Source organism: Lonchura striata, chromosome 4 (genome assembly GCF_050655825.1).
Source record: "Lonchura striata isolate lonStrDom1 chromosome 4, ASM5065582v1, whole genome shotgun sequence".
In the NCBI taxonomy this organism is placed as follows: Eukaryota; Metazoa; Chordata; class Aves; order Passeriformes; family Estrildidae; genus Lonchura; species Lonchura striata.
The window spans coordinates 45,702,064-45,729,461 of record NC_140706.1 but is presented as its reverse complement, the minus strand read 5'-3'; the positions used below and the strand labels follow the sequence as shown (position 1 = coordinate 45,729,461).

The 27,398-nt window shown below is 36.7% G+C and overlaps 1 protein-coding gene across 3 annotated transcripts in view; it reads left to right on the top strand.

Annotated features, from left to right (window-relative positions):
• The window catches only part of LOC146767617 (uncharacterized), a 311,220-nt gene that overhangs the window by 175,215 nt on the left and 108,607 nt on the right, over positions 1–27,398 (top strand). For 2 of the 3 annotated variants that reach the window (XR_014955155.1, XR_014955154.1), the window contains exons 7-8: positions 10,149–11,886; positions 13,854–15,964. The gene's annotated coding sequence lies outside the window, so the exon portion shown is untranslated. Of the gene's footprint in view, positions 1–10,148; positions 11,887–13,853; positions 15,965–20,030; positions 26,718–27,398 lie in introns of those variants that run through there. The other variant, XR_014955160.1, reaches the window with a different exon arrangement.

Here is a 27,398-nt window from a genome sequence, read left to right as displayed (position 1 = left end):
AGATTAATTAGCAATTATTATTAATAAAATTCGCAGTGTGAATAATATGTTGTCTTTCTAGTCTCTCTTGCAGCCTCTTTTATTTGGACTTCAATATTGACATGTCTGTGAACAGTAAGGGATGCTGTTGCTACCACAGTCACAAAAATTTATATTAAGAAAAGACAGATGGTTGCTTAATATTAAGCAAGGGGCAAATCACAGTCTTGATTTAATTTCGGATTAGGTGATTTTACGAGTAGGGAGGGAAAGCAGTGACTGCAGAAAACACAAATGTACTTTTAAATATTTTAAATTTCTAATGAGCTTCAGCTTCTCAACTGAATTTAAAATGAGCAAGCCTTTCACTGTGCTCTAGATAATGAATGAAGCTTGAAAACAGTGTTTACTAGAAAGATGCTGTGCTATCTGATGCAGCATTTTAGAGCATTGTTAAAATAAACACCCCTAATAATAAAAAATACTGGGTTATACCAAAAGTGCTGCCATAAATTTTTGTTTTGTTGCTGACAGAGTTGAAAAGGTAGATAAATATACTGTTTAGACTGATAAAAGCACTATAACATGAAAAGTCATATGAGGCTTATGATTTATCTCGAGAATGCAAATTTTTTGAGAGCCAATTCATTCAAGTGGAAAATACAAAAGTTTGCTTTGTCCTTCTTCCCCTATCCCTCTCACCCTTGCTTCATTTGGTTTTTTAAAAAATATTTGGATCTGAGAAGTTTGTCCAGGAGATCTGAATGTTTCATCCCTGCATTTTAATGGAGAAAAAGCAATTTCCCACTGCCAAATTGCACACAGCAGACTTTCCCTTGAATAAGGATCCGAGCTGGCTTTGGTGGCCAGCAGCTCCTAGGAAAAGGCTGTGCTGATGCTCGAGGTCAGATTGGCTGTCATGGGTATGGGGCTCAGAGGCAGCCATTTGGGGGCATGTAATTTTTGGGAGCATTTGCTTCTGCAAGAGAGAAGCTTGGCCAGTTCTGGGCACGTTGTAAATAAGGATTAGACAAATTACCCTTTGGTTCTTATTGACCTTTCCAATATGGGCTATACATGGGGAGGTTGTATGCCTTAAATGGCTCATAATACTGATTCCTTATATAATAAATAAATTTTCCAAGTAAATGTGTTTCTTCTTAACCCTGACCAATGGCTATAGAGAATGATAACGTGATTGCTGGCCTATAGTCCTTAGTTAAATCATCAGTTTGTTAACTGCTGTTTGCAACCTAAACCCTCCCTCTGGAATGGACTTCTTTAAAGCAAAATGAAATAAAATAAAGGTAAGTAAAAGTAAATAGATTTTCCTATTGAAAGTTATTACTTCAGGAATGAAGAAGATGGATATTGATCCACACCATCCTTTGCCATTACAGTCAGGTTCACATAGATAGCTCAGACACTTTATTCTAAGCAAACAGCCATTTTCTCTTCTGACTTGGATTCCAGTGAGAATTGAAAAAAGTAAAAGGTTTGTAAAAACATTTTTCTGTCCTTCTTACAGGGACAATTTATGTTGAAGTAACAGTTTCTGAGATACTTGCACCTGTTATTGATTTATTTCTTCTTTGTCATGAACAAGCTCCTGTTTTATAATACAGTTACCCTTGTATGCTGCCCTAAGGTAGTTATTCAGAAATAGTTTTACTACAAAAAAGTCCCAAAAGACTCCAAAAAATAAAAATAATTATGAATAAAGGAACGGCCGTTTGTCTACACTTTGGGTTTTTTGCATCTCGTATGGCCTCAGAAAATTTAGTGGTTTTTTTCCAATAGTAGTAAAGAGTATGACATGATGTGCAATCGTCATAACCCTGCAAATGGTGCTGGAATCATTTAAGGTCCTTTTACAGCTTGAAAAATGGCCTTTGGAGTCTGTGGAATGGAATAAAACTGAGAAAGTGAAACAAAACAAACAGTAATTTTAAAGTGAATAAAAATAGCGATTTCTAGGTGCTGCAATCTGAAGTGCATGTGTTCCTTTCAGACAAAAAATATGCTTAATTAAAAAGAAATTCTTTATGTTAATGACTTGGAAGTGGATGTAGGGTGGAAAAATAAATATCTTTCATGTATTAATATACACATAGGCATGCACAATTGTGTGCTTGTTTCATTATAGTATTTCCATTATTCCTCTACAGTATAATATTTTATAGTTAGAGATTAATGTATGTCCTCTGCCTTCTTAACTTCAGCTGATTACTACAGAGGAATTCTTCTGTTTTTACTTTTTATCACATCTGACATTTTAGTGAATAATACTTGACAGCTATGAACATCTGCAAAAGTTATTGTTATCATAATTTGAGCTCAGCAGAGCTACTGTCACTGATTCTTAGGGGAGATTGTATTGCAAAAAAGATTGGGAGTGTGATTATTGTATTGCAAAAAAGATGGAGAGTGTGATTATATTCTCTTTTTTTAAATTCTTGTTGAATTTACACTAGGAAAATTTATTAGTGCACTTTTTCATCAGTGAAGACATGCCTCTTTTATATTAAAAAAAAAAACAAAAACGTAAAACAATTAGGTTGGTTGGCCATAAGTTTGCAGTCTAGCCAGGCTGCTTGATGAAGCAATTTTCTTTCATGTAAGATTTTTACACACATCATGGAATGACTAGGTGTTTTTGGTTTTTGGTGTTATTTTCCCCTTTCCCTTTTCCTCACTCTTTTTTCAGTCTAGTGGGCAAAGAGCTATTCATGGGCTAAGAGTCTCAAAGCAGATTTAAATAGTAGAGACTTGTGAGTTATTTGTGTTAAAATAATTCCACTTTGTCCGATTGCTTATTCAGTATGCACCCGAGGAAACTGTTTGAGTCTCCTTGAAGACAGCAATGGAGACAGCAAATGCAGATAGTCATTTATGTGCATATTACAGTATAAATCACAAAGATTAAGAACAGTCATTTTTGGGGCCACTGCAATTTTGCAACCAAAAGCACTTAAATAATTACCTTTTTAAGCAACTTTTATTGACTATGTAGGAGGATAAAAAGTAATCTTACTTGTTTTAAATGGCATAAAGCAACCAAATGCCATTAACAGAGTGTTACATTTCTTATTTCGCTCAGATTGCTGAAGCTTACCAGCAAGAGATAAAAAATGTATAAATTCAGGAGCACTGGCTAGCAATATCCCAAGCCATTGTCAGTGGACTCCTACTTTCCCCTGCCAAAATATGTGGAAGCATGCATGGATTGTGCTAGATTAGTACGAAGGGCTTGTTTCCGTGGCATTAGCCAGGTATCTTAGCAACAGGATCATACCAGATTCTCACAGTGCTCTGTGGTGGTGCATGTAATATCCTGGACATAATCTGTCTTTTAATTTTCTTTGGATTGTAGTGATATTACAGATACATGTGTTCAGTTATAGATCTTTATTTAATAAGAAGAATGCTTTAGCTGAAGATTTGTACTATGTCAGAAGTGGGCAACTCACAATAATGTTACCAGAGGTTTAGCCCAGGTACAGCCTTGTCTTGCATTTCAGATTGACAGGAAAACTTACTCCCTTCATTAAGATGTGCCTCGTAGTTCATATCTTTATGCTATGGAGACGGGGATGCTGCCAGAATTCATAATAATGAGAACGTTATTTAATGTCAGATAGAATGCAAATTGCTTGTACAATTGAAATGTCATCTAAAACATGCCACCGTATGCAACACCATTTTATTATAAGTCACTGAGAGCAATATCTTAAATTTGGAATTGCACTAATCCTTCATCTGCTTTTGTTTACCTTTCATCTATAATAGAGATGTCGAATTTCCTCCAAACTGCATTTGCATGTTTTAACTGCTTGCGCACACAGCTGAAAATGTGTGGGAGAGGCATGAGCAAGAACTTGCTTTTGATTTTCATCATTTTTTGTTTGTTTATTCAAAGCAAATTAATAGGAAAAGATAGCTTTCAAATAAAAGACACAATGCTGTGTCAGCCCTTTTTAAAAAATAAGCTGAAGCTCCATTGAGAATATTTTTTATTTAAAGTATGAATTGTAATACAAATTTGATTGTATTGATTAGATTGTAATTGATTTCCTTGGTAATTTAGTTCAGTACAGTAGCTAGTTAACAAGAAAAGTAACTTCACAAGATTAACTTGCTTCAGAGTAAGATGACATTTAATGTATTTAAGATTTTTGGTATACTTTTCCCGGAAAGAGATATCCAGAACAATTACTTTCTAAATGCAATATATGCCTGTGTGGAAAATACAGTTAGTGCACCAGGCAGGGCTGCACAACTTTGTTTATAAATATAAGTCCAGGAAGGAACCCTTTTAATCGGAAAGGTCATATTTGAAATCTTTGAAACAAAATCATGGTGGCATCTTCTCTCTCTTACTCTGCCCTGGCAGCTGCTCTTCCTGTGCTTCCATGTGAGCTTCTTGAACAGTGGGGGATGTAAGAGGGGAGAAATGGAATCCTGCTTCTCTTTCTAAAATGTGTCTACTGAGGTGCCACTATACCACCCCATCTGGACACCTCTGCAAGTGCAACAACTGCTTTCATTTTTCCCTTGACAGTGATTTGAGCCAGGGAATCCTGTGGTGAACACTCTGGGAATCTGATTTACACGAAAAAATTGTGTGGCTGTGGTTCTCTGAAGGTGCTGAACAGCCCCAGAGTTGTCAGGCTCTGGGAAGTGCCTTTGCACAGAAGCCAGCTGCAGCCTCTCATTCTGGTTGCCTTGTGGTCAAGAAAGAAAAAGAAGATGCTGGGGACAGGCTATCAGATTTAGGAACTGCAGGTTTGCCAGGTTTGCTAAAAGTTTTAGCTTTTGATTTATTTAGTCTTAAGATTAAGGAAATGTTGGAAAAGTAATTTCAAAAATGTTCACCTTGAATAATAATAGAAACTCTTTAAAGCTGAAAATCTATTCCTTTAGGAAGTACTTCTTGCCAGAATTTTGCAATATTACTTAAATATGATTTTCTTTCCCTGGCCAAAAAGGATAACATGAGAAAGGCAAGGAATAATATATTTTCTGTCTGGAGGGTCATCTTCCAAGTCCAGACTTACCATGGCAAAATGTATTCCGTTGCATCCATATGCTTTACTTCAGAGCCAGATCTCATTTTGAGGATGCACCTCTCAGTTCACAAGGAATTTATTTTTTTCAAACTAATTAATTTAGAAATTATCTGGATTTTTTGTGCAATGATTGATACAATGCTGTGCTCGTTCCTGGGACATCCAGCCCTTTCTCGTGCCTCTCTTCTGTTCTTTTTCTCTTCTTCAAGTCAGAGATTGGCCGAAACATGTCCTAATAGAAACAGCCAGCCTTTAGGTAAAGACAGGGAAGAACTTGTTTGCATTTTCTGTGTAATTCATTTGCCTGGCACATTTCCCACTGTGGGACTTCTGACCCTTGCTTTGCGATTAAGCAAAAAATGTGACCAGTTGTTTCAGTAGGAAACATGGTGTCCAGAGAAGCTATGTCTCAGATACAAAGAGCACTTTGATATTTCAATAGTGGTACCATTTGTTGCAGAGAGCAAAAAGATTGTCTGCAGTTTTGCTTCAAGTGGAATAGAGAATATTCAAGTGTGACTGGATACTAAATAAGGTTTGCCTGACATCTTAAATGCATGTGGGATCAATTCTCCTGGCTGGAAGTGCTCCCATACATAGACTACTGTGGAGAAATGTAGGAATTAGTTACATAATAGCCTTTGTGCTTCAATGTTCTTGGAAGATAAACACAGCACTTAAAATGTTGGTAGAACAAAGCTTTGTCATCATCTAAATGGACCGATGGCACGAAGCCTTGAAAACATGACCCAGCGGCCTAAAGCAGCACTCTCAAGTGAGCCTCAAAAAGGGCATATGTGGTGCAAGGCTGGACTCCATAATCTGGTACAATAATTCTGCTTTAATGGAGATACATGAAGCTACAGCCTGTAGGTTTTAGTTATTTGGGGTTGGGTTTTTGCATATGTATAAGATTTAAAATTTTAAGTTAGAATGGATGGTCCTTTCAAGGAAATGGTGCTACCTTTTTTATTTAACTGGTTCATGGATTTCTGACCATGCTGAATACTGCTGTGCTTGGGAATCAAATGAGCCAGGTGAAAAAATTGTATTCGTACACAGGGCTTCAAAATTTTTTTTGATCTTTTATTTCTTTTATCTGTCTTAAGGCCTTTTCTATTGTAGTTGTTTTTATCTCTTTCCCATTGAAAATAATTACTAAGCTGTTCAGAAAGTATGAAAGAATCTGTCTTTGCTTCCCTATCTGTTATAGATGCATGACTGCTGCAGAGCCCTTTGACGAGTCTCGTTACAAACCCAAATTGACTCTTTATTTAAATCCTAATTGTATTTGTGGCCTAGAGCTGTCAGCCAGTCTTACTCTCCTATGCTAGACACTAAGCAAACATATAAGCTAATGATGGCTTCCACTCTTAAGAGCTTAAAATCTTTAAAAGACAAGACCTCCCAGATAGATAAGACAAATAAATGGGCCAGGTAACAAAACTCAAATGCACATGTGCCTCTGCAGCTTTTCATCTTTGATTTTGTGGATTTTCTTTTTTTTACAGTAAGTACAGATGCTTAGGGCCACCTGTCCTTGAATAAATTCATACCCAGAGATTTGATAATGAATTAGTATCTTTGTCAGTTTCTCAGCCCCTTTTCATGTGGAACTGACTGAACAATGAATTTACACTGAAATGTTTTACCTGTTTTTAGAAGGATTGTTTAATTTACTGACTTTACTGAGAGCTTAGTATCTTCATTTGTTTTGTTGGAACCCTTAAACATATTCTTTTTCCTTCTTCATTGATCTCTCAATTTCATAAGCCTGAAATTGTTTCCTTAAGGCAACTTAAATTCTTTATCAAATATGATTTCTTCCTTAAAAGGTATATTCACAGATGTTTTTTCACATTATTCTAGGCTGACTTACTCTTGTATTTGATAACTCTCAGGGACAGTTATCTGAGAAATGTTAGACAAATGAAAACTATTATATGTGCCTGCAGCACAGATGCTAATGGCCTTTTCAGCTGATACCTTAGGGGAACTCAACACCCTGCTCTGACATACTTCAAGAGTGAAATGTGATGAATTTAACAAAGTTGAGAGGCACTATAAAATAATTTGGAATGTGAGGAAAAAGACAGTATAGCTGTAAAAAAGTACAAGAAAAGAAGCTTCTGAAAAATGTATTTTTGAGCCTTCAGTTGCCTATTTTTCAGGGCCCTTTCCCATAAATTTGTTTACCACATTCTAAAGGTTAGGGATTTCTGGATGATGACAGAAAACATCTAAGTAACCTTCTGAATGCTGTGAGGTGAAGGGGAAGCTTTTAATTGAATTTAGAGTTAATTTGAGAATGGTATGGCTACTCTAATTAATCAGGCGGCAGAGAACACTATTTCAATATGCTATTCTAAAAGTGTTTTAATTATATCTTCCTGTTAATCATCATCTTTGGGATTATAGAACCCGAGTTTTAGTTTTATATAACAGAAATTGCAGACCTCTTGGTTTGCAATCAGGCAGCTGATTTTTACAATTCCATTCTAAAAGTTCATCACTTGGTATTGAAGTATCCACTGTACTCCTATTAAGGAAAGATAACATTACTTTGTATCTGAGTACAAAAAAATATTTATGCAAGGTTAGTTAATTTCTTTGGTAAATGTACATCATAGCATGTACAACTGATTTTAATTTTATTAGTGATTTTTAATTTATCATCAATTAAATGCTCTTTTGCTTTGTTTTGTTTGGTTTAATTTCAACTCCCCAACAGTCTGTTAACTGGCATGCGGCACACCGGCTGCTTTCAGGGCAAAGAGACAGATTCAATGCTGGAGATTTAGCTCTTGTACCTTGACAGCACTTTGGGTGGGGCATAAGAATCCAGTAAGAACTTAAATGATAATAAATTGGCTCTTAAAAGGAAGTTGAGTCACATGTTTAGACTTGAGTGTATAAGAATTGTTTAATGAGAGCAAAGGGACCAGAAAACTTGTGACCACTCATTTTCCACCAAACATTGCCCAAACCCCAATTAAGAAGTAATGAATACTGGAATTCCACTCTTAGGCCCATTTTTGTTACTGGATTTTGTTCAATAATTCACTCTTACAAAGACTGTAGTAATGTGCATATTTTTCATAATCTGTACCATTAAGATTATTAGTTTTAAAAGTTTTGGTAGCAGGAGCCATTCACCTTTGTGAAATTCCAACACCTCTTACTGTATACACTGGACTAGTATCAAAGGTGGGTTTTTTCCTGATGAGTTATTAAAGACACTGTGACACTGACTTTTTGGGGATTTTTTCTTGCCGTCTTCCTGAGATGTTCAAGACACATTACCACTAAATACAGAAATATGACTTGTTCTTGATCACAAGATGAGCTGTAACAAAATGTATGCAAAGATTCAGCCTATGGAGACAGGTCTGTTGTTTCATAGGAAATGAACTGGAGGGACCCTTGTGAGCTATGGGCCCATGGAATAGAGCAGGTAACCAATTTTGCCAAATGTCTGATATTAAACTGGCTCCATCAAACTAGGCTTCGTATGCCTGTGCAGGGAACTCAGGGAACCATTTAGCTGAACCATATGAAATAAAAAGTACTATATTTGTTTGTTCAGCACTGTGTTAACTCAGATTGCTAAATAGCGATTCCTTTGAAAATGCTTCCTTACTTTGAAAACATGCTTTTACACACAGAGGCTGATGATAAAAGAACTGAAGTAATTTGTTTGACACATTGGAGTCAGTGAATATCATTATAAAGTAATACTACTACCAGTATCTGTTGGACTTTGTAAATCAATGTTCATTTTTACCAAATACTGTTCAACAAATACCAACCCCAGAAGAGGTGACCCTTTTAATTCCTTAGTATAGGCTATGGTTCGGTTTGATTTACGGAAGACCAGTAGTCTATTTATAAAAGATGTATCTGCAAGATGCCCTTTATGAGAAACTTGGCTTTTGGGACACATTAATTCTAAGTGCAGATGCAACTTTCATGTTTTATAATATAGCCCTGACAGCTGTAATTTCAGATTAAAGATTTTTCATTCACATTCCCATCCTGATTGCACTGCATGGTCCTTATATTACCTTATTGTCAATAGCAAGTGTTCATCCTATTGGGAGTCATTTAATAACCAGCTGCCATTTAAAGTGTAGACAGAACATTTGTCTCAGCCAGCTCATCTCAAGTGTAGTTTCTCTGCATGAGGAGCTGGGACTTCTTCAAGAAAAACAACAGCTGGACCTCACTATTGTTCCTCGCCTCTTCTTTTGTAGTGTCAAGTTAAAACAAACATGGATACTCTATCAATTTTCTGATTGCATTTGTGGCACTGTTTTTTAAATTTATTTATTTTTCAGGAATGAAGAAGTATCCTTTCTATGAAATAGATTTGTTCTTTCTTATGCTAGACAGTTCTGCAGTGCTGATTTAGCACTGGTTAAAGATGTTTGCTGAAAGTTAACCAACAGCAACATTTTAGGTTTTGTGCTACTCCACAGAACTTCTGGCCTCCTACATCGTTATTTCCAATATATCAAGCTACTCTGCTTTCAAAGTATTTAAAAACCTATTTTAAAACAATAGTTTAAGGGCATCACTTTATTTTCAGGTGTGATTTTTCCAACCAAAGTCATTGGGAAATAAGTATAACTGAAAATGTATATGAAAATATATATGAAAATTAATTCATGACTGGTAACGATTTTTTTTTAGAACCTACCTTTTAAATTTCCTTAACTTGACAGCTGGGGATTATCCTTTGTGGCAGTGATCTGTAACAAAAAAGAGGGGGAGGAAAGGCTTCAGAAAAAAAAAATTGACTCTTTCATGGCTAATTAAACTGGAATACAGATCAATCAGCAGAAATAGCTGATGAATTTATTATGTCTGTGCAAGCTTACTGTATCCAAATGTGTTTGATGTTCACTAAAATTACTATTCCCATCATCTTATAGGGTAATCGTTTACCTTAAGCTTTACCTTTATCTATAATATTGATCTGAGACTCTCAGGCAAGTAATGGAAATTTGGGTTTATGTAAGTGTGCAGGTTATAAACACTAGAGCCATGACAACTTGGAAAACCTGTCCTAGTGATTAAACCCTTTATTTTTCTTTTCAGATCAAGTTCTCTAGGTCGCCCAGGCTTGAAAACCTATGGGTTAGCTTAATTAAGTTAATGGAAGGGTGGATGAAGAGGTGTAACCACTGAGAACCTCTTTCAACCTTGTTTCTACATGGTAAAATGTAACTTTTGTCTACTTATCATCGTACACTGTGTCTTACAAATACTTCTGTTGGTGGACTCAAACATACGTGAATTTGAATGCATTATAAATGTTACTTGGAAAAGTACCCAGTAGCCATGGGCTATAGAGGTAAATATATACCACAACATTGAAACATTCTGAAAATTCGTTTTGAAATTTGAATGCTTTTGTTCAGTTATATTCAACACTGGAATGCTGTGGTCATGTAGCTGCTGACATGTAGTTTGTTTTTTGGTTAACTGTCATAACAGACTTCCCCTCATTTCTGAGGTGATGAGTGGGGTCCATCTGAAGTGTTACAAACATGCTTAGCAGTGGATTCAAAACTTCTAGGGATTTTAGAAGAAATTGATGCCTATCCTGTATAGAAACTTCACTGAGTCATGTAGAAAAATGTATTAATGTATTAATAATTTAAATGCCACATATGATGGGCATTTTGCACAAATAATTTTCTGGTTCTTTATTTTGAAAAAATAACTAATAAAAAGTACAGATACTTTTCCGTTGCCCGATCTAATAGTTTCCCCTTTCCTTTTGCCAAGTACTTAACCACCCTAGAGATTGGTTAAGTAATCATCCTTTAACTAGTTTTTCAGCTCACGTCAGCCTCACAAGATAAGAAACAACTCTTCCCCTGAAATCAAGCTCAAGCTGATTTCTGCGAGGCTACTAAGACTTTAATTTCCATTCAATCACTGGTTCCAAGCAAAAAAGAGAAACATTTGGACTAGTGTCCAAGTCACATGTTACTTGAGCAAAGAATGAGATCAGCTAATTGCAGTGTATGTCTTCTGACTGCAGATATGTGTGAATAATAAATGATATTATCTTTGTTAACAATGGGTCAGAAGCACATCCAGTCTCCAAATGGAGTAGTCAGTAGGCTGTATGCAAAGGATATGCAGAGGAGGAAACAATCTTTCCCCCTGAGTGTCCAAGTGAGGGGGACTCACTCTAGTGTGCCACTCAGGTGGTAATAACATACAGGATGGATTTCAGAGTTTCTGGATCTTCTCCCTAAACCTCTCCCAACATCTCATTCTTTTCTATAAACTGTAGTATTCACCCAAATCCCTTCCACAGTCTGCCTGTCCTGGATGCAAAACTTGGTGATTCCAGTTCGTACATGTTAGAGCAAAGTATTGAAGGGCTGGAGAACAATAACAAACATCTGCATAGAGCTGGATAATGCTTAGTTAATGATGGTTAGCACTCTTCCTTGATAATCCCATGAAAAATGCTATATATGTTGTTTGTCAACAGTTGCTTTTAAAAATGTAGTCATTCTGATTGAAGGTTCTTGAACAAAAAAACCCCAACCAAATTTAAATTACTGTTAATTTTTAACAACTTAGTTTTCATCAGGTTGTTTTCTTTTTAAAAGGAAGAAAGCAATACCCAGGACTGGCCTGCACACAAACCCGAAACTTCCAAATGCTCCTGAAACAGAAGGGGGAAAAGCCTCCCCAGCATTTCCTGTTCATCGCTGGGCTGGCAGTGCTCTCGTATTTACTGTAAACAAACGATGCCGTCCTCTGGAGGTTAATGGGGCTGTTGATTGGTGTTTGCTCATCCCAGCAGGATCTGGTGTGTGATATCTGCTGCTCCTGTGTATTGATGAGTGTGGGCTGCTGGTGGGAGGTACAGCCTGCCGGAGGACAAGGAGGGGGGCACGGGCTTGTTAGCTCTTTGTGCTGGGTGGAATGGGAGACCTTGTTTATTTAGCATTCTCAGCAAGTCCTCCAGGACCCTTGCAAAGTCCACTAAAGTAGAATTCCCCTAGTCCCGTGGGTCTTTGTAGAAGTATCTAGCTGTTGAAAGACCAGACAAGATAGTTGCATGCACACTTAAAATAACCTTCCTGCATCTGATCAAACATCTACTCTCATCTGAAACAGCTTAGGACCTCCATAGAGGTTTATTAAGCAGGTAGCAATTTAGAGTTATGTCCCAGTCAAAGAGTTGTGTGTAAGAGTTTGTTTATATTCTCTCATGCAATAATGCAAAGACAAAGATTTGCCTGACATTAGGGGTTTCAATTGGGTTTGCGTTCCTAAAAACAATTTAAAAAAAAGGTGCTATTAAATTCTTAATTAAATTACTATCACATACATCTAGCAATCAGAAAATTAGGAGTCTATTTACAGACTTATGTATCTAAATACAAGAAGCAAAGCAGATGATTTGACTAAGAAGGAATGAGAGGTGATTTTCATCTCAGTTTATATTTCTTTCTCACTTTCAGATTTTCTAATTTGATTGTTGTGCTACTGATAGAAGGACATAATGGGGTATTTTTGATGGCTTTTTTAGAATGCAGTTTGTGTTAAGAGAGAACTCCGTTTAAACCATTTAAAGCAAGGGAGGTTGGAGCATATTAGTTTTACTGATAAGAATGCTTTAGAAAATGTTATTAATGATGAGGGCTTCCTTTTTATTTGTTTTCTCCTATCACAGAAAACCTTTCAGTAGCAGGCAAATATTTGGGGCAAGCCTCCCCTCAAATTCTTTTATGTTTGTAATTTTTATTTTATATATATGTATATATAAAATTCCTTTTTGGTCTTCTCTACATTTATTGCTAATTTTTATGCTGCATGGCTGAGAACCCTGGTCATATTTAGTGCATAAGTAGGAGATGTGAAATTTTTCCTTTTCCTCAATGATAACCACTGTTGAGAAGTTGCACCAGTGAAAAAATTTGCTTCTTAAAGCTCAATGGTCTACGTGCTCAAAGCTCATATGCAACTATCTCCTTTATCTTTACATGTGAGAATACCTGCAAGGTGGAAGCACCTGAATGCCAACAGTCAGAATTTAATGTAACTGGTAATGCCAAGAAGAAGCAGCCCTAATAAATGTTTTCTCTTTTGTGATGTTTCTAAAAGATTTTCTGTCTTATTTAATAGTATTAATGAAGTTATGTACATGAAATGGTTTTTAAAATAAAACAGTGTACCTCAAATCTGAACAGATATCTAGAAGAAACATTAAACTGAAGGTTTGCAGGAGACAGAGAAAATCTGTCAAGAGATTTGAAAGAGAACAAATCCATTCATTTGTGAGCACTTCTGAGAGGGTAAACCTGTTCAAGGACACTGAAGACCCCTTAGAAGGAATCACAGAATGATTGTATGTTACAGTGGAGATCATTATAAGGCAGTCTAAAAATGAGACAGAGTCCTTTGTTGCTTGGATACTTTAAAAATATTTTAAAAAGTTACTTAATGACATTTATGTCAATGTTAAGATACCATATAAAGCCTATTAGCAATAAGAATGAGACACCCTAACTAAGGATGCAGTGCTATATATGTCTTTCCTTGGCATTGCTCTGCCTAACTTTCAGGATGATGTTGCACATTATACTTTGATCTTAACTAGCCCTAAATGTGTTGCAGCGTCTCTAAAAAGGAGAGCTTGTATCCCTTCTTCCCTTGTCTCCTGTCTGATTGCCATGTAACCCTCCCTCTCTCAGAGGAACATGAGCTGATTGCAGTCACTAAGCTGGCAGAAAAGTAAACCCACCAAAAAGTGTCTGTGTGCTTTTGCAGGGGAAAGTGGGCTGAATTGGCTCAGCAGAGACATGCTCCTGTTGGCACATGGAAAGGGTCAGGTCAAGCCTGAAGAAGGAAGGGTAGCTGAAAATAAGAAGGGGAGGAAGATCTTCCTGTTCTGGAGTCTGCAAGGTATTATGTTGTCTATAAGGTGTAATTTCATTCTCAGTTAAGCTGACATGTTGTTTGTAGGGCTGCTCTGTGAACAAGATGATGAATGTAGGGGGCAAGCTGGGTTTGCTGTCAAAAGAGGCATTTGAAAATGCATTCATGGACTAGGATCTCTTACAGCACCTCAGTGTTCTGACTTTCTGTGTTTGGTAACACAGGCTATTCAGTTTTTCTAGATTTAATGTGGATTTCTCCCTTTTCTCACATTGAGAAGGGAAATCTTGCACAGCTAGGAAGTGCTTGGAATTTAACAAAAGTTGTTTGACATGATATATAAAACTCAAAATAGATTCTGTGATTTTCTTTTCAATTTCAATTTCATTGGGGTTTTTCTTCCTTGGAAAAAAAAAGCATTGATAGATTGCAATAAGAAAGTAGCCAGTATTTTTACCTTATCTGAGTATAACCCATTCATAGGGCAGATCAAAAAATATAATCATCAGTATTTATGCATGTAGGACTCAAACATAAGTAACAAATAAGAGAGAATCTTTTTAGCATCCAGTTGGTGCCCTCACCTGCTGCTGGATACTATCAGACCTGCTAAAGTGTTTGTGAGTACAATATTTCACCCTCTAGAGGCCAGTTTACCAAAAGTGGATATGAGTCATCTGCAGCACTCCCCCCTCTTCCACTTGAGATAACCTCTTGCTTATTTCATCTCATGTTGGAGCACATTTCAGTGGCTGTTCATCAGAGGTACATTAACTTTATGTGCTTTCCAAAACTCTAGAAAGTTGTTTTTATTTAAACAATGTAAGAACATTTACATTTTCAAACATAAAATACTAAGGAACTGTCTTTTTTTGTTGACATTAAAAATAATTTCATTAGGAATAGAAATACTGAGAACATTTTCAGAAACTTTCTTCAAAAGTTAAAACTAAATTCCATGCATTCAGTAAAAGTAGTTTTGGCTTTTAGCAGAGAATGTTAGGGCAAATTGAAGCAAAACATAACCAGTGATGATTACAGGGAGTTTGAGGATTGCCCAGCATCAGGTATTGCCCCTTCTTTGTCCATATCAATCCCTCTGCATCAATGAGTGGATACTTCTTCCTTGGCTTTAGTGGGACATTCACAACTGCCTGGAGTGCTTTGCTGGGACACTTTTTGGCCTAACTGCCCTGTCAGTTACAATTAAAAGAGTTAATATGATAGTCAAAGGTCATAAATTGCTTGTGGCTAGTGTTCGCTGCTTGTCTCGCACAATGGCAACCAGGAAATTGCCCTGTCAGTTACAATTAGAGGTGTTAATATGGTGCCTAAGGGTCAAAATGCTTCAGCAGGAGGAAGGAGTTGCAGAGAACATTTGGTTTACATTAAGTGACGGTTCAGGAAAACTTTCCTTAAACGGGATGGTCACTAAATAGGGATGTATTTCAATGTGAGTAGGAGCCCTGATTAAGGTTTGTACTGCATTGCTCTCACAATATTAATAGTTAAAATGATGCCATTTTGGGAGCTTTCTAAAGTTTACAGAAATGCCACACTGGTTGAAAAAAGTTAGTAGATCACATACTCTCTGGTGAAATATTTTTAGAGATGCAGTTATGATACAGGAAAAAACAATGAAGAAAAATAACACTACTGTTTATTATTGAAGTTTGTGTGCACAAAATTACATGAACAAAGTACTTAATTTCTCCTTTTCAGGTGGCTTTTCCTAAAAGACCCTTGCCTTCTGCTATTGTAATTGACTTTGCAGTGAAACTCATCTGGATTTTAGAAACAGCAGGTCAAGCCTCATCTTTTCTTATACTATGGTCTTCTCTCTATTTTAGATCTATTTCTTCAGAAAGTGCTATTCCTAACAATTCCACTATGGCCAGCTCCACACTTCAAGATGAAATGAATCAAGTCAATAAGAATATCCATTTTCTTAACATCCCTTGCATTTCAAAGTGTAACTTTGAAAATGGTTTTAAATGCTACAGGTAAAAACACTACTCTTGTTCTTGTAGTTCCAGTGTAAGGTGGTGTGATACTTGATTCCTGTGTATATAAAAGGTGAATTTTATAGTGTATCCACAAAAGTGCTTGAGCAGCCAGGTGGTTGACTCATGCTCTGCTCTGGTTTTGCATGGCTATAGAGCAGAATTGGTGTAAAGCTACTTGTGATGTGCCCACACAGATGTGGCAGATATCCATGACCTTTAGGGTCTGGAATCTCTTTAATATCACAAATTGAGCAATTATAATCCTAGGATATACATAGCTGCCTTCTAAGACTGACCTTGATGTCTCTTTTTCCCTATTACTAAGGAGAGATGCAATATTCAATCAAAAGTATTGTCAAAATGAATGGTAGAGATAAACATCGATGGGAAACATTGATGATTTCTGATACACTGAGCTCAATGAAAGACTGAACAAGAATAATAGATGAGAACCATTCAAGCTGCTGGCTCACAAATATTTTTAGTGCAAACAGTCAATGAATGAAGGCAGTGGCTATAAAACATCAGAATTTTGGGCCTTCTTGGTCAAGCGGACCATGCAGAAAAATTCTTGCAGCCCTACCACTGAAAGCCAAACCAAACAACTAAGAAAAAAGAACATACATCAGACAAGAACTTTTTTTACTATTATTCTACCCCTGACCCTGTCTGGTTTTATAATTTTACAGAAATTAATATAACAAGACCAATGAGTGCTGTCTTTTTATCATTATTGTGTAAAATGCTTCTTAATTCAAAATATTTAAAAGTCTAATGTTCCAGGATTTTTTGTATGTTCTTTAAGCATGTGGATATTCTAGGAAGACATATTCAAAAGGAGGAAGAACATGGTCTTTTGTTCTAAAAAGTCCCAAATATCTGATATTTTTAAAAGTTTTTTGTTATATCTATATATTCTTGAAGTAAATTAGGGAAGCATCTTTTATCTAAATAATATCCTTAAATTTCCAGGGATGCTAAGAATGAATATGAATCCTTCTTTACAAAAGGCTTAATTTATCATTTCAAAGATGTAAGATAAAAGATTAAGCTATTTAAATAAACTTATCAAAATGTCTAATAATTCCTTCCATCAGCAAAATATATTTAAAAATATATTTGAAAGCAAAAATAAACATAGAAAAATATCCTCCATGTTGAAAAGTCAAGAAAGAAAAAAGGTTCAGCTTCATCAAAATTAGTCAAAGTGCTTTTATTAGATACAGGATAATTATTTATATGATTACTTCCCATAAAAGCACACTAGAAACGTAGTCTTCATTCTTGGGCTGAGAGACTGATATGCTAGTTCTCTTACTTTTTAGAACTGCTTCTTATGTTTCATCTATGAAATTGAAGTCTCTGTTTTTATCCCCTTAACATGTGCATCTTATAGATCTTACATACTTAAAAGGTAGGTCAGGTCGGCAATTATGAAAACCAGTTTTCACGATTATCTGATTTTTGTAAATAATTTAAACAAATAGAAGGCCAAGCAAGCTACGGAGGACAAACAGTCTGTAGTTCTGGTATCACATATCAGCTGCTGGCAAATCATCTACATATGAAGATATATGGACATGAAATCAATTTTCATTGTTACACCTCCTCAAAGTCATAAGCACAGTACATGTGCTGTTGGACTGATGTGAGGCAGAGATCAGATTTGTCCTGCTCCATAATGCTCTGACTGTAGATCTAAATGAAGTCTGTGTTCAGTCAGTTTCATTTCTTGTTATACAAGAGCATTTGCTGGTCACATTTTGAAAGAATTATCTGTTACATGGGTTTTCAAGTCTGAGGGTTCTTTAGTCATGCTTGATGTATTTAAGGGATTGTTTGAAGGGTAATGGATGCAGAGGGAAGACCTTCTAGAAGATAACATTTCAATACACTAGGAAAGAAAAGAAAGGTTTTTAACAGAAGCATAAAGATGCTATGCTTCAAATTTGTAGAGAAAAAAAGAAATTCTTGAAGTGTGTAAATATTAACAACTTTTCTAATTAATCAGATTCCATTCAGAATTGGTTAGGTTAATGGTTTTAGTCCTATCCATGTTCATGGTGCTTATCTCTTTCATGTGAGTACAGCAAAAATCCATACATTTTTCTAGCTGAAAGAGCCACACAGTTCTCTTCGTGTTTTCTGTGTTTAAAGCTGAGACAGAAAAGTCTGAGAGACCTGTTTTGTTCTCCTGTCCTCTCCCATCCTAAGTGCAAAAGATAAAAAATATTTACATGGCAATATACAGCTACACACAAGATAGTTTTATATTTGCAGTTTTACATTTGTCTCTGAGTTCTGTTCTGTGAAGAGGAATTTTTCCTCAGTAAAGCCAAGTTAGTAGAAAGATATAATAAAATGTATGCAAACTTCTAGTACACTGACAAGACACTTTTAAAGGCTGGGAAATCTTTGTCCTCATGTTCGATTTGGGGAGCTGAACAGAAAGTTAATAATCTGTTGCTGAGGTGCTGATTATTTGTAAATCTCAGCAGGATTGCAGTTGTAATCATCATTACCTAAAATCAGCTCATGAACAGTGTTCAAAATCCCAGCACTAAACAACTGCTACTGCAAAAAAAAATTGTTCCCTTGCTTGAATCAAGCATATTATGTTTTGAATGACCGGTTGCTCTCTCAACATCTGAAATAAGTTAGGAGAGGGTGGAAAAATGTAATGCCTTGATGGCTGTCTATAAACAAACATTGTCACTCAGAAGGTGTTTTCAAAAGGCTTTTTTACTCTTAAAAAATAAACTTTCTGCTAATTATTTAAGGCTTGCCTTTCTCCTGTAGGTAAACAGTGTTAATGAACTTAATTGGTCACTAATTGCTTTATTGGTTTTGTGCCCGCTTTCTGGGAAACTCTCTACTTAACCAGCCCTGGTGGGAAGCCACAGCCTTCACAGTGAGAGGTAGCAACATCCAGGAAGGGGTGGTGTGGACACAAGCTTGAGGTCATGATTAGGAGAGGAGCGTTCTGGGATAGTATTTGTACCAGCTGTGTCAGAGCTGTGCAGGTAACCAAAACCAGAGCAATTCCTAGCTCCTTTTCAGCTGGGTGACTATCTGGCAGAAAGCTGCTTGTGAAGTACATTTTTACTTCTCACAAGCTGTAGTCCAAGGACTAGAAGACCTTCCCAGTATAATTTTCTTCTTTTTTTTTTTTTTTTACCATCTCAAACCATTCCTAGCCAAGCAATTCAGAGCTAATAGAGCTTAACTGCTTTCCTTATTTTTGCTTTTCTGCTCTTTTAATTTCAATGAAGAAAAAGAGGAGCAGAGAACAGGAGTGAAGGAAGAACTATTATTTGGAGATAGAAAAAGGAGCGCAACAAAATTTAATTTCTTTGGGATATGAAAGATTATTTTTTGACTCTGTGTGTCTGTATGTGTGTTATCAGAAACAATTCTTGCAAGCTGTCAGAGTGCATATTTTATGGCAAATCTCATCTTTCCCAGTGATTTTTTAAATCAACCACTGCTCCATGGTAAATAATTTTATTTCAATTTAGGTGTTAAGCATTGCAAATGAATGAGACTGTTGAGATCCACTAAAGGAGACCAGTTGGAGAGAGCTCATGGTTTAGAATACCATTTGCAATATGTTCTATCCCAAAAGAGAATCTGTTAGCCATGCCAGCACTATGGAGGGAGCTGCTCCTGCAGCACTGTTAAACTGACTGGTTGGAGCACACATGAGTGCATGCTGACTGCACCCCAAGAGCAATATGGTAGCTACGACATCACACAACTGCTCAGGTTGAAAGGGACCAGTGTGTCACCTGGTGCAACCTCCCTGCTCAAGCATGAAGCAAGATTTGTCCAGACAGTTCTTGAAAATACCTGCAGTGAGGGAGACTCCACAATTCCTCTGGGCAATCTATTCTGGTGCTATAGCAACACAGTAAGGAAATTCTTCTTTATGTTCAGTTAGATTTTCCTGTGCATCACTTTCTGCCCTCTCCTCTTGTCCTATTGCTCAACACCATCAAGCATAGCCTGACTCCATCCTCTTCAGATAGATGATGTAGCCCACTATCACTTGTTTCTTCTCTAGGCTGAAGAGGCCCAGATCCCTCAGACTATCCTCATAACTGAGGTGCTCCAGTCCTCAAGTCATCCTCATAGCCCTCTGTTGGACCTGCTCCAGGAACTCCATGTCTCTCTGGTGTTGAGGAGCTGGACACAGCACTCTAGATATGCTTCACCAGGGCTGAGTAGAGGGGCAGGATCATGTCCTTCATCCTGCTGGTAATGCTCTTCCTAAAGCACTCAATGATAGTCCTAGAGCTGAGACATTGGGATGCTGTCACCAGAAGCCCTCTGTTCACTCCTGAACCAAAGGCTGCTCCCCCATTGCAAAGGCAGCAAGAATAAATGGACTCCAGATCTTCAGCTGCCACAATTCACAGGTGGGTGCATAAGTTTGGAACAGAGAAGCATTGACTAAGCAATGAAGGTGGTTTAGAAAATATGTCAAGCTGTGAATTGTAGCGGCTGAAGGTCTGGCACAAAATTATTCCTGCTGATGCTAAGTTTAGAGGTGGGTGACAGCTGCCAGTGGTGACATCTTAAATCACAGTATCTAAATACTCCAGAGCTAAGTGTCAACCCAGAGCCTGGATGATCCATCGATGAAACAGTTTTGCATGTCACTATCACGTATGTAAGTGTAAACAGTGAAGTAATGACACAACTGGTATAACTTACTTATCCTTACTCCTTTTTTTGTACAAAATATTTCAGAAATGGAGCTGCATCTTTATTTTCAAAGTGTGAAACAAAAACTGCAGTCAAGACAGAAGTTGCGGCTGCTACCCCTTGATAATGAAATAAACTAAATGGGTAGTAGGTGATGTCCCATGTACTTTTATTTTCAAGTGATGTGCTTATGTGAATGTGTCATGAAAATGCCAGTTTAGTCTAAGATCAAAGCTCTCACTTTATTTTCAGGACATGCAGCCATACCTTTCAGCAAGTAGCAATCTAGTATCTCAGTGTTTCTCCATTTGTTTATGGTTGTATGTAGAGTTCATGGAAATTCTAATCTTGGCTTCCAAAATCTTCCAGCAAAGTTTTCACACTTTTGGAATGTGAACTGTGGGAATTGGATAGAGATTGCCAATCTCATTTTTCTGGATTAACAAGTAATTTCAGTAAGGTTTTGCATTTCCCCAAACTAAGAGTGTACTACAATGATTTTAATTTCCCTGCTGTGAAACAAAGATTTGTATAGTTAAAAAATGCCATTACTGGTATTAACTGATTTTAATGGAGTTCCTTGAATTTAAAGTCGCCTTTTTTCCCTATAACAAGTAAGTTTAAGAAAAAGTATAAATTATTTAGCAACTGTGGAGTGTATTTTCCCCTTGATGTGTATTCTTAATTCCCATTAAACTGAAATAGGAAAGACTACACTGCTGAATGTGCGTGTAACATTTTGATATGCTCCCAGTTGGTAAGAGCGAGAGTGACACTGACAGCTGCTAACAGTGTCAACAGTCTCGCAGGATGAAGTGTGGCGAGCCCCCAACTGTTTCCCATTCAAATGAATTATGAGTCCTCACTGCTCAGGGGCACCCTGATAAGAGACCATTTGAGTAGAGTTGTGAGACTTGGGGAATATTCATTCACCTGTCAGGATGGTCACCATCCTTCAAATAAGGTAAAATGGGGGAAGACATCTCAGGAGAGGGAGAGAGGGTGGCAAAACCCTGCTAAGGAGAGCGCAGGGAAGAAGTAGCCCCTGGTTCAGGGAATAGGATGTGCTAAGGATGGGGAATGCTCTAAAGGAAATGCAATGAGGCAATATGAGATGACTTGGGTGCCTATCCACCGTCCAACATCAAAGTCTGACTGCACAGAATGTTTGATCACTTGCTGCTTAATGTTACATGCTCTATATTGATGCCAAAATTATTGGCCTGCTGCCTTAGTGCTTCTTATAGTACTTCAATTTGCTTGCTTTCCTATTAACTTGCAATTTTCCCCTTTTTTGGAAACATCACAGGGGGACAATAAACTACTTAGTCTTCATAAAGAAGAACCAATATTGTCTGTGGTCTGCACTTGTGCTCCTTTCCATTTAGAATACTCCCAAGTTATTCCCTTTTCCTGCCATGTAAATAATGTGTGAAGTATTTCATAGAAGAATTCATCGTGAAAGGTGCCTGACAGATTTCATAGTTTGTTTCCTGGGATTACAACCGAATTAACTTCATTATCCCTAAGCACTCCATAACAGATGGGTGTTTAGCCTGGCCTGAAAAATGCCCAAAAATTTGTAATTCCCCAAAACCACATGTTTGGATAGTTTGTTTTTACTATTATCAAATGTTCGATCTGATTTTTCCCTACCAGGTTCTGAAACTTTTACAGCTTTACTCTTCAGATACTTAGACCAGGGGCATTTTTTAAATCATTCTTTTCATTACCCATAATTACTGAGTTTGTTCTCTTTTTCTAAAAAATATGGGTCTTTGAATCTCAATATCTGTTTAAAGTTTAATCAAAGATTAAATGCTACTTTGAATTTGGGGTGTGATTTTTATAATTTTTTTTAAGCTGGGATGTTTTTACTAATGAAGCTTAGGAGCTGAATTTTCCTTTCAGGAAAGAAGCACTCTTGGTTTGTCAGCCATAAGTCCTTAAGTATATTAATCTTTTCTCTTTCCTGTAAATTTTCTGTTTCATTAGGCTTCCCAGTATATATGGATCAGTGGTGTCCATCTGTGTTGGTGTTTTTTGTGTTGTGTTGTTGGTGTTTTTAATATGTTTCCAACCATAATTTCCAACCATTGATTTTTCTAAAATTGTTGATCCCTCCCTGCTGGTTTAACTATGACCATTAAGAATTACTTGTGGTCAGATGTTTATCCAGTGATGTGTTTGCTTTATCACACTGGAAAACCTTACTCTTGAGATTGATCCAAGAGTGATGTCATCCAGCCACTATCCATTGGTTTTCAACTGCTGCTTCTCTTTCCTGTGTCAGCTAGCTAGGAAAAGTATGAAATAAAAATTGTTCAACTGCTGCTAATGTTTTGGCTGCAGCGAAGTGTCTGAATAGTTGCCAGACAAGCTTTCCTGTTCCTGCAGAGCTAAAGACCCCAGAATAACTAAATAAAATAACAGCTTATCTTCTGCTGACCCAACCCCAACCCCTTTCTCCCTCCTCTATCAAATGTTAGCCTGTCAGAAAATCCACTGGGACTGTGTGTGTCCTGAGACAGCTTGTTCCATCCCCTGTCACTTCTGGAATTCTGAAAGGCAGAAGTCTTCCCAACTCACATCACACAGGCCACATCACACACCCATCCTGAAAGTGTATGAACTGCAGGGAGAATTATGAATAAGAAGTTAAAATCATCTTATCTTTCCTTCACAATGTGTTGTAGTTCTTTTATTCTTCCTATTTTGTTTGCACATCAGGTGACAGATTTGGCATATTTAGTTAGAAGCTGAAATTAATACATTTACATGGTTGTAAATTTAACATACACTTTAAGATTCTCAGCTGCATTCTCATGTAGGCTGAAAACACTGCTGAATGGTGCATTGCTGGAAGCTGTGTAGGTCATAAAAAGCTGCAGTTTAAAACCATGACAGTGATGGTGGCTGCTGGTGGTGGAGGCTGTTTGAAGGTACCTGTGGACATCCCTGTACTCCCCACAGTCAAAGCTGTGCTCCCGTCCATAGCCACAACTACACTTACAACTTGTGTAAGATGCACCCAGTTGAGCTTGTTTTGAAATTTTGAATGGGTATTTTTATCCATTAGGCCACCCAGTGTTTGGCTGATACCAAAGATATTTGTGGGATTTGTGTTAGCTGTGGGAGGGCTCTCTTACCAAGTCTCTCTGTGCAATAGGAATATGTTGATAATGGCAGGAAAAAACCTACAATTATTTGAAGAAACTACAAATAACATGAAGGGGTCATCTCAAAAGAAAGCATTTTTTTAAAATTTCATGGTAAGCCTATTTTAAAAGTGTTTCAGAATTCATACTTAATTTATACCACGTTCAATTTTTCCATCGCTGTGTTGGATAAAGCTTTATATCTCAGATAGTTCCAGCAAAATTTATATGTGTAATGCTTTTTTGGTATCAAGTATCAAGAATAATATTATGATGTTCTGAGCTAAGGTATATCTCCAGAAATAAAACTAGATTAGCAGTAGTATTCTGTTTAGTTGGTAAATAGGGAAAATTTTGATTCCTGTTGTGAACAGTACTGACTTTTAGAAGTTTGATTATATTAAATACTTTAAAAATAACTCAGTTGTTGGAACACTGGCAGTTGATATCCAAATAATTAGCATTTTGTTTCTGATGACTATCTTGCAGTGCTTGCAACAAAATCAAATTTATTCCTAGAGTTATTTATCCTATAGATAAATCAAAAGTATTTTTCTTAAATATAGTTAATATACAAAGGGACATGATCAGCTACTCATTTGATGCACATTTGCCAAATATTAATTTTTTTGAAAGCTTTTATGACACTAAGGATTTTTTTCCATTGATTAAATGCTTTTAATTAAAACAACATGCCTTATTTTCAGGCTATGCTCAAAAGCTGTTTTCAGGCATTATATTTTCCCTTGGGTATTGTCAGCTGCAGAAACTGCTGTTTCCAAGTCTTCTGTTCATGCTTACAGTTTCCAGTCAATCCTACTGACATTCTCAATAAATTAAGCTGCAGAAAGTCTTTCAGAGTAGGCTGATATGCTCCATTTTGCAAATGCTACTTGTTATTATCTTCCTCTGTTTTTTAAACTTGAATTGTGGATTCTTTTCAAACAAGTACCAAATCCCTATTTTCTTTTTATAGGTATATGTAGTATGAAGAAGTCATAATTGAGGAGGGTGTGGAAACATCTGCCATACCGTAGTCATGCAGTTAAAACTCACTGAGGTGATACTTCATTAAATACTTTATTTCAGTACGTACCCAAGAGTTTTTGGCTGTGACAGAGCAGAACATCTTTACTCTGATAATAAAGCAAGTGGACTAGGCAATGCCCTTGAATTGATTTGACTTAATATAACTTATTTCCCAGGTATGTTTGCTCAGTAAGCTGTCATGTGCTTGGGGATTTTTTTTATTGTTGTGCTGCTTTTCACTTGTTAAAATTTTCACACACCCAGCTTTTGAGGCTCAGTAGCCCCAGATCATTTATGTTCTTTAGTGGCTCTCTGTTACAGTTTAATGTTCTTTAATATGTACAATGACAATATCTAGTACTATGTAAATAATACTCAGTATGCATCTGTACAAAATCCCTTCAAGATATGTCTAAGGGTAGTTTCAAGTTCTTGTTTCAAGTCTGTTTTACAAGGAGCCAGTTGTCCTATTTCATGCTATAAATTAGCCGCCTGTAACACATTTCTTACTTGCTGTAGGACTAAAGATTTATTTGAAGGACACAAAAAGTCTGAACTCCAAAGAGCAAAAACACTGTGCTATTTATATAATTTGGCTTAGAAATTTGCAAAAAGTTGTAGAAACATGTGAAGATGAGTTTTAGATTTTTCCCAAAGCCTGGTTAGAGGTAACAAAGAAACAGTCTGGGCATGATACTGGATTGAAAACTAGCAATAAGAAGTTAGTGGATTATAAAGCAGGAAATAGCAATTTCAAAACACTGTTAGGCTTAGTCCATGTGTCAAGCGTCAACTGCTTCTTGTCTTTTTTTCTCTGAATGCTTTCTAAAGACAATGGTATTGTTTATAGTTTCTCCAGAGTATTTGCAACTTGGCTTTGATGGACTTTGCTGAACTGTGCTCAGCATGTTGAGGTGTGGCTACATGGCAAGATGCAGAAAGGAAATGTCAAGAAAGCACCTCTAGAACGATAATACCTGTTTGCATTTTCTGCTGCTACTGAAAGGAGACTTGTTGAATCATGAAAGAAATCCCTGAGGCCACATTTATGTCATAAATTCTGTGTGTTATATGGAATGAAGCCTTGTCCCACCTCAGTGACAGCTTAAACCTCAGCTAAATATGTTTGTACAGCCACATCACCTTGAGTAGTGATTTTTGTCAGACATTCAAAGCAAAGAAATGTCAAGTATTTCAATAGAGTAACCTTAGATAAAATGCAGGATTGGTAATTTCACTGGGACAGAAGTAACATCAATCTCTGATGTTGGTTTAAATGATGCTGAGCAGTCAAAGGGGAAGTGGAAATTATGGAAACTGTAGCTTGGATATTAAGTACATAAGAAATTGTGGGTACGTCTATTTTCTTTTTTTACACGTTACAAGCTGTTGTGGAAGAATTAATGGAAAACAATATAATTTAATTTGGGTAGATCTACTAATGATGACTTTATGGGGATCTGAACTGGGTTATTTTATAATTTAACACAGGCATTTGAAATAGATTCTGATAGTAATTAAAGCCAAAAGGAGCTTTGCCCTTAATAGCTGGGACTCCAACCTGAGGAATTTTGGATTTTTAGCATGCTTTGGAAGTCTTTAGCAGGGTGGCATACATGTTTTAAATTGCATTTTAAGGTTCCAGGTATACCAACACAGGGAGTTAATCCAGTTCACTTTATCTTCTGGATACCCCACAGTGGAATTTTAAGATAAATAATTATATGTTGGATCTTGTCTAGTCTTTAAAGCTATGCTTGATGTTTTCTTGATTTAAACTGAGCTCTGATAACTAAGGAAGAAAAAAAATACTACGAATCAGGTCATACTGCATTCCTGTTGGTAACATCAGTACCAAAAGGTACTGGTGTTACTTTTGGTACTGATGTTACTGATGTTCCAAAGAGGAGACTTAAAAGTCAGATGTAATAAATGGAAGCAAAACTTACTAAGATGGGGTGGACTACCAGGGGTGGTTTTATGCTACAAAAGCACCTTGAAGGTGTGAGCATGGTGGTAGCTGATGGGGAGGAGGAATAAAACAGGTCTTGATTCCAGTGCTCCTTTATGTCTTGTAATACAGAATGATGATGGCTGAACACTGGATGTCAGTTCCTTACTACATTACATTTCTATAACAGTGTGTACAATAGTTTTGCGTATAACTCACTGCGAATAAGCATTTGTAACATGTGCTTTGTCAAACACTTCACAGATAAAACAGACATTTTGAGATAGTGTGACAGATAATGTACATTTTTTATATAGCTAGTGAGGTAGGAGACAAACATTGCATATTCAATCTGGGGCTGACATGGTGGGTTTAGTAAAATGGATATAATGTATTATTATTACATTATGATGAACAGACTGTCCACCTGCATTACAAATAGCCTTATTTAAAACAGCTAAAATCTAGAGCAATGTTTCTCAAAACAGGAATCCCTCAGGAGGAGTCTAGGGCAAAGTCATCAAAACTAGGATAAATTAATAAAAAAGTAGAAACATTGGTCGTTCTGTTTTGTTCAAATCAGCAG